Source organism: Meles meles, chromosome 16 (assembly GCF_922984935.1).
Source record: "Meles meles chromosome 16, mMelMel3.1 paternal haplotype, whole genome shotgun sequence".
NCBI classification, from domain to species: Eukaryota; Metazoa; Chordata; class Mammalia; order Carnivora; family Mustelidae; genus Meles; species Meles meles.
Genome location: NC_060081.1, coordinates 24,051,328 through 24,063,730, shown reverse-complemented (window position 1 = coordinate 24,063,730; position 12,403 = coordinate 24,051,328). Strand labels below are relative to the sequence as shown.

General features: G+C 40.1%; 1 pseudogene; it reads left to right on the top strand.

Annotated features, from left to right (window-relative positions):
- The first annotated feature begins 9,639 nt into the window (after positions 1–9,639).
- On the top strand, positions 9,640–12,171 carry LOC123926545 (annotated as a pseudogene).
- The last annotated feature ends 232 nt before the right edge of the window (positions 12,172–12,403 follow it).

Sequence of the window (12,403 nt, the reverse complement as noted above, 5' to 3'; positions counted from 1 at the left end):
GAGGTGTGGAGGGATGAGGATTTATTGGGTGTCTACTACGTGCTGGGTGGTTCCCACATATTATCTCATTTAAGCCTCACCATGTTGGGAGAAGAAAGTATCATTTTCCCCATTTACAAGTGAGGAAACAGGCAAGTGAGCCCAAAGTTACCCAGTTGGTAAGAACCCAGATTAAACTCAAGCTGTCAGTTCTCAAAGCCCATGAGCTTCCTACTGTCGAGTAGATCGAGGGTGTTTTGTTTTGTTTCAGGACAGAATACAGATCAGCCCTGTGATCACTTAAACTCAGAAATAAGGGTCAATCTGGAGAGACCAAGGTTGCCCTGAATTACATCAACTTTAACATTTGGAGGAGGGGCCAGAACCCCATTATTTTTCCTGGAACAAGTTCTGGGTTTGCTTCATGACCACGAGAACTAATCATTTTTCTTTTTCAACATAGTACCCTGCAGACCTTGGGATGCTTGTGAAATGTGATCATGGGAAGATCTTCCACAATGGCCAAGTCCGAAGCTTCCAGAGGCCAGGCAGAAGCAATGACAAATAACTCTACAAGATGCCAGGGTTGGGGCCCAGCAGAGCCCAAGAAGGCTGTTCCCTGCCTACAGGTGACTATGACCAGGGACTCACCTGTCCATATGCTTCACTGTGTCAGAAAATGACTAACCTGGGAAAATACTCATTGTTGACTGTGTTCATTATTTCAAAAAAAATTTTTTTTCTTTTTTGAAAATATCTGTTTATTTTACCTCCTTGACATTTCTTGTTGTTTCTGTGAACAAGCACACCCCATAAATGTCATCATTATCATTATCATCATCATAATAGCCAACATCCAGGAATTCTTTTGCAGTCTAAAAAGCATTTTCTTACAAAACGTAAAATCATGAGTATGAGCCATAACCAAGACTTCCTGTGTTGAGATTAAGGTAATTTTTTTCTTTGGTAATAAGCAACTTCAGGCGTGCTTATTAATTTTCATTCCTAGGTTTTCCTCTTCTATCTATCACAGATATATTTAATTTCAACTAGATGTTTTTGAGTACATCACTGGCCCCATTAGATAGAGAAATAGGGACCAAACAGAGTATCTACATGCAAATAAATACTTTTGTACACAGATATTAACAAACTGATGACTTTTAAAGTCGAGATTTCTCAGACAAAAACCATTTGGATATCATTTGAGGAAAAAAGAAAAAGCCTAAAACTTTTTCCACTTAATAGGGGGCTCTGCAGAAAATATTTTTGGCACCTCAAGTTGCCTTGTTGTTAATCAACTATTATTATAGGGTTTTGCTCCAGAACAATGTTCTAAAAGCTCTTTATCTTGTTACATAAGCAGGATGGCATTCCAAAATCTCATTTTCAAAAGGCATTAGTCACCAGTATAACAAAACACATGCTCTGTACCAATAAAGTTTAATGTTCAAATAAAAAATGCTTGTTTACATGCATTTTTATATGCTGTTCTATATTAAAGAGACCATGTTTTCCTTAGGTCAGCGGACACTCCCTCCTATTTCTCTGTCTAATGAGAAGCCAACCCATCCTCTTGTCATCGCCCTTGGAGAGGAGGCAGAGATCCAAGAGAGGAGGGCCAGATTCAGGAGTTACGACTTTGTGATTTGAAGCTAAACGGTAGCTCTTCCTCCCCAACCCGCTGACTCAGTCTGGGTTAAGAACTGCTTCTATAGGTGGCTCACCGTTGCAAAGACCTGTTGTCACTCAAACCCAACAATTGTGGACCCTGCAAGAGGGTCGGTCCCTCCTCTCTTCATCAACAATACAGAATCAGACATCAGAATCTTGTACTGTACCAAGAACAATGACAAAAGGTACAGTTTTTAAAAACATTTCCTTTTTAATCTCAAGTCTAGAGGACCCATCCATCAATATGACTTCTCCCTAAATTCATTAACCTTTGTTTCATCCAAAATAAGTAAATCCTAGGAGGTAGGGCTATGGTCCACCTTAAGCTACTGTAACTCTATTTGATATCTCCAGGTTAAAATTTTTCCTTCAGTCTAATTTAAATTTTCTAATTGAAGTTTAGGGCCTAGAAGCATCTGATTTTTCCCTGTGTTATGACAAAAATATTTCATGCATTTATTTGAGAAAGAGAGAAAGAGAGAGGGGAGCCTCTCCATCACTGGGTGGAGAGCCCACGGCGGGGCTCGATCCCAGGACGCTGGGATCGTGACCTGAGCCCAAGGCAGATACTTAACCCCCCAGGAGCCCCAGGGTGTGATGTATTTCTTACATGCATTCAGAATCACATAGCATGACATTGTGAATGTAACACCACGTCATCCATAGGCTTCCCTTACTACAACCATGGGAGAGGGTATCACAGTTAAGGATGGAGTTTCTTGTAAGTAATGTCTCCCTTTCTGGTTCTGTAGACAAAAATATGTGTTGTCTAAAGGAATACATTATTCTAGCAAGAAGTTAGATTTTTTTCAATAGCAGGTGAATGATTTATTAGTCTAATTAATTAGACATCAAATCCCTCCCTAAATAAATAAATAAATAAGCTTCATAGTAACAGAGAGAGACCAGGAAGACAGAGAAATATACCCTGGAAACTATTTTTGTGTATGTGCAAAATAGGTAACTGCTACTACTAATCCTTCCTTTTCCTCACCTGAAAGCCTTGCAAATTCTCGACAAACTACCTCTCTGTCAGAATCCAGAAAGAGAAGGAAAAACAAAATGAAGCTGACACCGTTTTTTTGCCCATGATGTCATTTGCTGTCTTCCAAAGCCCGTGGGTCCAATTTTGATGTCAGGGTGCGTAACTCCGCAGTGACAGGCCCAAATGTATTTGAAGAGGGAAATAACCTTTCAGCTCTGTGCAATCATTTCCCCCACGAAGACAAATATAGCCCAGGCTGAAATCACTTAGTGTCAATCAAGGTAACCAGATCAGCTCGCTGTTAATAATGAATTTGGTCATGTGCCCCCACAGCGAGCGAAGTGTGAGATAGCCAAGGACTTCTTCCATGTGATACCCACCGGCTTCTATGTCAGGCCACAGTTCTCTCAGCCCAGCTGGGAAGCAACAGGGTAATTTAATCTGCCACCCACTCTAATTGCTACACTGAGAGAATTATCAGGGTTGCCAGATAGGGCTTTCAGAGCCCTGGGTTCTGGCGCAGTAGCTGGGATGTAAAGCTATGGCTGGGGCTCTCATTAGGGATGGACCCAGGTTTTGCAGGGTCTAAGGCTTATGCAACTTGAGGCCTCTCTTTAGGAAAAGAATACAAACATACAAATATAAAATTAGAAGCAGGGCCTTGGAAAGGCCCTTTTAAATGAGGCCCTGAAGCTTATGCTTCATTAACATCATGGTAAATCCTCCAGGTGTCATGGAAACTGAAAGACCACTGGCCTCCTGTCTGTGTCCTGGATTTTGGATTGATTGACTCCAAGGAAGCACATTCTTTCTACTCTTATGTGATCATTTGCACTTTTCCATAATCTCTTACATGGAGATGAACTATACGTAATGCCATCATGGGCCATGGACCATCCCTTTACCAACCACCTCAAATGTAGGGTTGTGTTTCTGACAGATGCCAGTCACCAGTTGGTATGCCCTGGTTCTCCTCTATGAGGCCAATTTTAAAGGTTAAGGATATGTTTCAAATATCCTTAGTTTTCCCTAAATAATCTGCAACAAAACTTTGAAGAGGATGACCACGATCTCCATCACTAGAGACAAAAATAATAGAACAAGGGACTCAGAGAGACCTTTGAGACAGGCAGTTTTCAGGCAAACCAAAGACTGCCTGTCCTATTTAAGAATTTATAAGCAAACTAAAAGCATTATTACAACAGGGAAAAATAAAATGGCATTTAATCCCCCAAATGCAATGTTGTTTCCACACTTCAAAATACTGTTAAGTTAATAGACTGGAAGAGAAAAATTATATGATTATTTCAATGGAAGCAGAAAAGTTATTTCATGATTCTTAATTCTCAACCCCAAGAAACTTTTAGCAAGTTGGAAATAGGAGAAAATTTTCTTTTCTTTATAATATGAACCAGAAACCTAGAGAAAATATTATACCTAGTGATGAAATAGAGAATTATTCCTGTAGATATTAGGAACAAGATAAAGGATCCCTATAGCTATTTCACATTGAACTAGAGGTCTTGGCCATAAATGACTAGGAAAAAAATAAGACATAAGGATCTGAAAGGAAGAAAGAAAACTGTCAGTATTTGCAAACAAATATAATTGTGTATCTAAAAAAATCTGAGAGAAAAAAATAAAAATTAAAAATAAAAAACAAAAAATTCAAGAGAATCTGAGGTAAATGATCATAATTCAGAGTTCAGTTAGGAGGACAAGCACAATATCAACACACAAAAACAACAGTTTGACTATATCCTACAATAATTATTGCAAAATGTCATGAAAAGATCCTATTCACCAAAGTCATGAAACTACAAAATACCTAAGAATAAACAAAAAAATGTTTCAGATCCAAATAAAAACATGATAAAATTTTACTGAAAGACATTAAAGAAAACCCAAACATATATAAAGAAAATACTCCTGTATCTGATTGGAAAGTCTTGGCATCTAAAGATGATTGCCCCCCCCCCCAATTAATCTATACATTCGTGAAATCACCATCAAACTGCCAGTGGGATATTTCAAAGACCTTATAGACTGACTCTAAAATTCTTCTATAAGAGAAAATGTGAAAGAATACCCAAGATAATTCTGAAAGAGAGGTTCTAGAAGAGAGAGCATGCTGTTGTGAATATCTTAAGTCATCCAATTGAGGGTAGGCTTGAAGAGGAGTAAGAAGGAACACTCAGGTACTCACAGAGTACCCAAATTGCATGTCATTGCAATGACCTTAAAGGATGAGAGCCTGCAACAGGTAGGAGAGCTTGGAGAGCACAGCTCCTTGGTTCACCTTAATCACACTATGAGAGACAGTCTGAGGGCTGGTCTTGGTCAACCAGCCAGAAAGAAATTGCCGGGTGATGGAAAATCCTGAACAGCGTTTTCTGGGGCCTGTAGGCCCCCAGTCAAAATGCCTCAAAACTCCAGGCTGGTTTTGCAAGACCACTTTTGGTAAACCACATTAGTCAGACCTATTATCAGTTTTAGTTTCTTTTTATATTGCTATCATGCCATATTGCTGCACTGCACACAGATGAAATAATAACCAGGCACCAAACATACCTGGTTGCCTTAAAACAATATGACAGGCCAGGTGTGATGGTCATGTGGTCATTATCACTACTCATCCTACAGCCCACTGTTTGCTGGGCTACTTCAGAAATGTAAAAGAGCAGGTGCTCTCTTTCAGGACTCCTTCTGCAAAATTTCAGGCAGGCGTGTTATCTATCTATGAAGAGGAACTGAGCAGGACAGGCCTGGCCATTAGCTATCACAATACCAAAGCATAAAGCTGCAGGAAATAAAACATTGTAACACTAATACAAAATAGCTCAGTGGGACATAAAAGGGAATACAGAAACTGAGCCATGAATATATGGGAAGGTATTTTATGGTAAGTGTGGCATTTAAAATCAATATGGAAAGAACATACTGACTATTTAAAAAATTATATTAGAGCAATTTACTAACCATTTGGGAGAAATTAATTTACAATGCTACTTTTTATTACTCAAAAAATGTAAGTTCCAGAAGGATTAAAGAGCAAACAATATATAAAACTATAAAACCTTAGAAGAAAATCTTAAAGTATAGAGGAAAAGTGATTAGATTTAATTTTGACAAAATTTTTTGACAATTTGACAAACTGTAAATTTCTGTCAACAGAAGTCACCATAAACATACTAAAAGAAAAAGTATTTTTCTTTTCTGAAAAGATATTTTCTATGTATGTAACAAAGAATTGTTATTCAAAATATATAAGGAATTCCTATATAAAAAAGACAAATAGGTGTGCCTTTTGGCTCAGTTGGTTAAGCATCTGCCTTAGGCTCAGGGCATGATCCCAGGGTCCTGGGATTGAGCCCCATGTCTTTGGGCTCCCTGCGAGGGAGCCTGCTTCTCCTCTCCCTCTGCTGCTCCCCCTCCTTGCACTTTCTCTCTCTCTCTCTCTCTCTCTCTCTCATAAATAAACGAAAAGTTTAAAAAGAAAAAGACAAACAGACCAACAGAAAAATGGGTGAAAGATAGGAACCGGCAATTCATAAAAGACAAACTACGAGTCAATACTAAACACAAAGAAATCAGCTTCACTGCTCACCAGTATAAAATTAAACAATAGTGGGAAACCACTTCCACTTTTTACTTTGATCAACAATACCTTCATTTGTCTGAGAAAGTATATATTCCCTTAATTTTTGAAAGATATTTTCACTGGGGATGAAATTCTTCTTCACAGAGATTCTACTTCCTGCCCCCTCCAGCACTTTAAAGATGTGACTCCATCATCCTCTGGCTTACACGGTTTCTGATATGAAGTCTGCAGTAATTTTTAAATCTTTGTTCCTATGCATAGAATGTCTTTTTCCTGAGTCTGACCCTGTTGATTGCTTTGTTTTTTGATAGTGTATTTTCCCCTGCTTTTTTGTATGTTTCATAAATTTTTGTTGAAATCCCGTCATCTTGTATGTGACAGTGAAAATTGATGTAAATAGTTTTTAGGCAGAAATGAGCATGACTTTCCCTCTGCTAGGGCTTTGGTATAGGGGGTTGAGTCAATATATTCAGGAGATGCTATGTGGCAGACACTGTTGGTTCCTTTCCAAAGGTAATCTCTTCTTTTTTCCTTGCTAAAAAACTTGAATATCAAGGTGTTCCTGGGTGGCTCAGTCAGTTAAGTGTCTGTCTTTAGCTCAGGTCATGATCTTGGGGTCCTGGGACCAAACCCTGCATCACATCAGGCTCTGCTTTTCCTTCTTGCCTCTGGCCTTCCCCCTGCTCTGCTCTCACGGGCACTCTCTCTCTCAAATGAATAAATTTTAAAATCTTTTAAGAAAATCATCCATTGATAGAATGAACAGAAGGCTCAGGGCTATGCCTCTGCTTACCCCCAAAACTGTCTTCACCAATTGTCCCACCTCCTCTATGCCATCCTGATCTTTGACTTCTTCCAGTTCCATAACTTATGTATGCAGTTCTCTCTGCTGAAACAGTCTTCCTCTACATCCTTGCCTAGCTAATTCCTACTTATCCTTTAAGTCTTGCTTAGGGCATTGCCTTTTCTAGGAAGCCTTTCAAACCTTCCTGAGTATGTTTAACTGGGCCCCTTGCATTCTCCCACAGCACCCAATGCTGTCCCCTAAATAGCACTTGGCACACTGAATGGTTATGATTCCTCACTAGAATGTAAGCTTCTAAGGGCAGGGACCATGTGTGTCTTAATCGCTGCAGCACTCCTCACACGTGGTTGGGCCACAGTAAATATGTGCTAAACAAATGAATGAAATTTAACCTCTAGAAAGGAAAATAAGGCACACACATAAAAAAGAAACAAAAATATAAGTCCAGAATCATGATGCCACCAGCTTTGGTTTTCTTCTTTTTCAATATTCCTCTGGCCATCTGGGGTCTTTACTGGTTCCATACAAATTTTAGGATTATTTCTTCCAGTTCTGTGAAAAATGTCAATGGTATTTTGATAGGGATTACATTGAATGTGGATTGTTCTGGGTAGCATAGACATTTTAACAATATTTGTTCTTTCAATCCATGAGCATGGGATGTCTTTCCATTTCTTTTGTCTTCCTCAATTTCTTTCATAAGTGTTCTCTAGTTTTTAGAGTACAGATCCTTTGCCTCCTTGGTTAGGATTATTCCTAGGTATCTTATGGTTTTTGGTGCAATTGTAAATGGGATCAATTCCTTAATTTCTCTTTCTTCTGTCTAATTGTTAGTATATAGAAATGCAACTGATTTCAGAAAAGACCCCAAAAAGCCAGAGGAATGGTGAAAAGAAAACCAAATCTGGTGGCATCACAATTCTGGACTTCAAGCTCCATTACAAAGCTGTAATCGTCAAGACAGTATGGTACTGGCACAGAAACAGACACGTAGATCAATAGACAGAATAGAGAGCCCAGAAACTGATCTCAAGTCTATGGTCAACTAAACTTTGACAAAGCAGGAAAGAATATCCAATGGAAAAAAGACAGTCTCTTCAACAAACGGTGTTGGGAAAATTGGACATCCATGTGCAGAAGAATGAAACTGGACCATTTTCTCACACCATTCACAAAGATAAACTAAAATTGGATGAGAGACCTAAATGTGAGACAGGAATCTATCAAAATCCTAGAGGAGAACCCAGGCAGCAACCTTTCAACCTTGGCCTCAGCAACTTCTTACTAGACATGTCTCCAAAGGCAAGGGAAACAAAGTAAAAAATGAACTATTGGGACTTCATCAAGATAAAAATGTTCTGCACAGCAAAGGAAACAGTAAAAAAAAACTAAAAGGCAACCTATGAAACGGGAGAAGATATTTACAAATGACATATCAGATAAAGGGCTAGTATCTAAGATCTATAAAGAACTTAACCAACTCAACACCTCCAAAACAAATCATCCAATCAAGAAATGGGCAAAAGACATGACCAGACACTTCTCCAAAGAAGACATAGAAATGGCCAACAGGCATATGAAAAAATGCTCAACATCGCTTGGCATCAGGGAAATACAAATCAAAACCACAATGAGATATCACTTCACACCAGTCAGAATAGCTAAAATTAAGACAGGAAACAATAAATATTGGCAAGGATATGGAGAAAGGTGAACCCTCCTACACTATTGGTGGGAAAGCAAGCTGGCGCAGCCACTCTGGAAACCAGTATGGACGTTTCTTGAGAAGTTAAAAATAGAGCTACCCTACGACCCAGCAATTGTACTATTAGGTATTTACTCCAAAGATACAAATGTAGTGATCTGAAGGGGCACCTGCATCACAATGTTTATAGCAGCAATTTCCACAATAGCCAAACTATGGAAATGGCTCAGATGTCCACTGGAAGATAAATGGATAAAGAAGATGTGATCTATCTATCTATGACTACACACACATACACACACATACACACACACACACACACACACACACACACACACAGAAATATAAATGAAATATTATTTGGCCATCAAAAAAGGATGAAATCTTACCATTTATATTGATGTGGATGGAATTGTAGGGTATCATGCTGAGTGAATAAGTCAATCAGACAAAGACAATTATCATATGGTTTCACTCATATGTGGTATATAAGAAATAGCAAAGCGAATCATAGCGGAAGGGAGAGAAAAATGAGTGGGAAAAAATCAGAGAGGGAGACAAACCATGAGAGACTTTTAACTCTAGGAAACAAACTGAGGGTTGCTGGAAGGGAGGTGGGGGGGGATGATAGGGTAACTGGGTGGTGGGCATTAAGAGGGCATGTGGTGTGCTGAGCACTGGGTGTTATTTGTAACTGATGCATCACTGAACACTACATCTATAGCTAATGATGTACTATATGTTGGCTAATTGAATTTAAATTAAAAAAGAAATTTAAAAAAGTCAGGTATGCTCAATCTCAAATAATTCCCACTGAAGTTCAAGGGATCTGAACAGGCTAACTGGGGGAAGCTTCCCAGCAGAGGTGGAGGTGAGCTGGACTTTGCAGGATGAAAGCCAAGGTGCCAGAAATGGGCATAGAAGTAAGCAAAGCAGCAAACAAAGTTGGATCCAAGTTTTCAAGTGAGGTGAGTGCCAGATAGAACAGACTAGATTATAGAGGGTCTTGAAGGCCCGGCTAAGGGGTTTGAGCTTAATTCTGTGAGCAAAAGGGAATCCCTTAAATATTTTGAGTGGAGCTGTGGTACACACAGAGTCAAAGTTCTGACTTGAAATCTTGAGAGAGCATGGGGTGGTTGAAGCAGGTGGGATGGAGCTGATATGACCCATGATGTAGCGATTGTGATACTCGGAAGTGTAAGTAGATGGGGGTATTCGCTTGAGGAATGATCCCTCTCCTGTTGTTAGTCTATGCTTCTGGACTCAAAACAGAGATTCATATATAAAGCCAATATAGAAAGCGACTTAAAAAGACCTGTAGAAAGACCAAGTCAGGCACGGTGACCCTATAGACAGGAGATCAAGATGCAGACCCAGGGAAAGAAAGAAAGAAGGTCTCCAGGCAATACCTTTACTGACAAAAATGAGTTCTTTTGAAGTCATCCCTTTCGGCTGAGACTGTAAAGAGAATTTTGTTCATTTCTGCAAATGCCAGTGCCCTTTGTGGTTTGTAGTGTTTTCAACTACAAGACCATTTTCCTGCTGTCACTGAAAACTATGACATTTCTTCAGACTACAAAGTAGGGTCACAACAATACTGAAGTGGGTGAGGGTGATTTTCTCCAGAAACGCCTTTTAAGACAGGACAGGAGGAGAGACACTCAACTTAAGAGTTTTTCATCCCAAGCACTTGCACTTTAATTATGATAACAGTCTGAAAATTCCTAACACCTTTCATGTGAGGTGATCAAAAGCAATTTTATTGCACTCGTCATTTTTATTTATATGCAGAAAACTCTTCCGATTTCAGCAGAGGCGAGATTTATTACATACTTGCATCAAAGCTACCAAATCACACAACTGACAGCAAGTCATATTTTACCGGAAAAAAATGAAGCCTTAAAATTTTACTGTCATAAGGTTTCTAGTCCCCTCCTTGTGTTTTAGCATTCCTGCCAAACATGCCAGGAGAGAGGGCGCCTTGAACTTTTCTGAACCTATTGTATCAAACACATCTCTCATGCGCTCCATACTTTGTCTCAATTCTTTGACAATCCGGTCTGAGGTATAAGAAATTCTCCACAGGAAAAACCTCAAAACACACACTATATCTTCCACTCACATCTGGGGTCATATATCAAAACTGCCCTCACAGATCAGCTCCTGGCTTGTTCTGACGGAAGGGAAGGGATGTCTAGCTTCAGGCTTAGGAGCTGGCTCTCCCGAGTACCTGCCCTTCCCTTCTTTTTCCCTCAGGTGAAACCTCACTTCCCTGTTAGGAAACCTACCCCCTTTCCAGTGCTCTGAGTCCTTGGACAGATGGCCGGTGAGAGCCCACGAACCCTCCAAATAGTTTCTCAGTAGGATTCAGCCAGCTGTGATCTGCTCCTTTGGGCCCCAATTTGTGAAGTCAAGTTTCTTTATTACTAAGAAACACACATAGTTTAAAATAATGAGGCTCAGTTGAATCCGAACGAGTCGGGGGTGAGGCCCCGACATCAGTTCAATTTTTACAGCAGCCCAGGGAGTCTCTTTCCCGTCTCAGGGTTCAGCTCCTGGGTCTGTGACGCCCGAAAATTGAGAGCTTCTTCACACCGGCAGCAGCACCTTGTAGCTCTGTCCCATTATCACGGCACAAAACCAATATATTGAGTTACACTGGAAGCGCCATGGCCATCGTTTGGATTACCAGGAGAAAGAGAGGAAGAAGGAAGGTCTGGAGGCTCAAGAACATTCAAAGAAGGCAAAAAAGATGATTGGTCTGAGAGCCGAGCTCTACCGTTAACAGCTGAGAAAATACAAATGAAAATGACTATCAGGACGCATGAGAGGAGAAGCTCCAACAAAAAAATGATGGCGAGAGACATCACGAGGAGCGGTGTTGCACGTCTACTGGGCGGGGAAGGACTGTCCCCAGCTCAAGTCCTTTCCAATAGGATGAAACAAAAATGCCAAGAGAAAGCGGGCAAATGGGAAGTCCCTCTGCGTCAAAGTTCATGCCCAGGGAGAAACAGAAGTATTGAAAGTTTTTCAAACAGGAAAGAGAAAGAACAAAGCATGGAAGAGGTTAGTTACGAAAGTCTGCTTTCCTGGAAATGGCTTTCCTCGAAAACCCCCTAAATACGAGAGATTTAGTAGGCCAATGGGCTTACATTGCCAAAATGCCCACGCAACACATTCTGAATTGAAAGCCACCTTTTGCTTGACAATACTTGGCGTAAAAACGAATCCCTCATCCCCCCTACATACTACTTTGGGTGTTATTACCAAAGGTACTGTCACCGAGATGATCGTTGAGTGAGCTGGGCCTTGAGACACAAGGAGGCAAGAGGATTTGGGGAAAACATGCCCAGGTACCAACGATCCTGAAAGTGATAGAGGCACAAAGGCAGCGTTGCTGGTTCGCCAGCAGTTTCCGATAAGTAATTCCTTAGAATTACTGACGACCATAGACCAATCAGGAAAACCACCATTTCTGTGTTGGTTCTGTACACCACCAAACAGCCCGGCGAGGCTACAGTCACCAACAGAACTATTTATTCTATTGTTTAAAAAAAAAAGGCACACCAAAAAACCCAAAGAAACCCAAATCCATGAAAATAGTCCAGTTTTACAAATTGGTCTTCATTTTTGAGTCTGTTTAGCATCTGGATG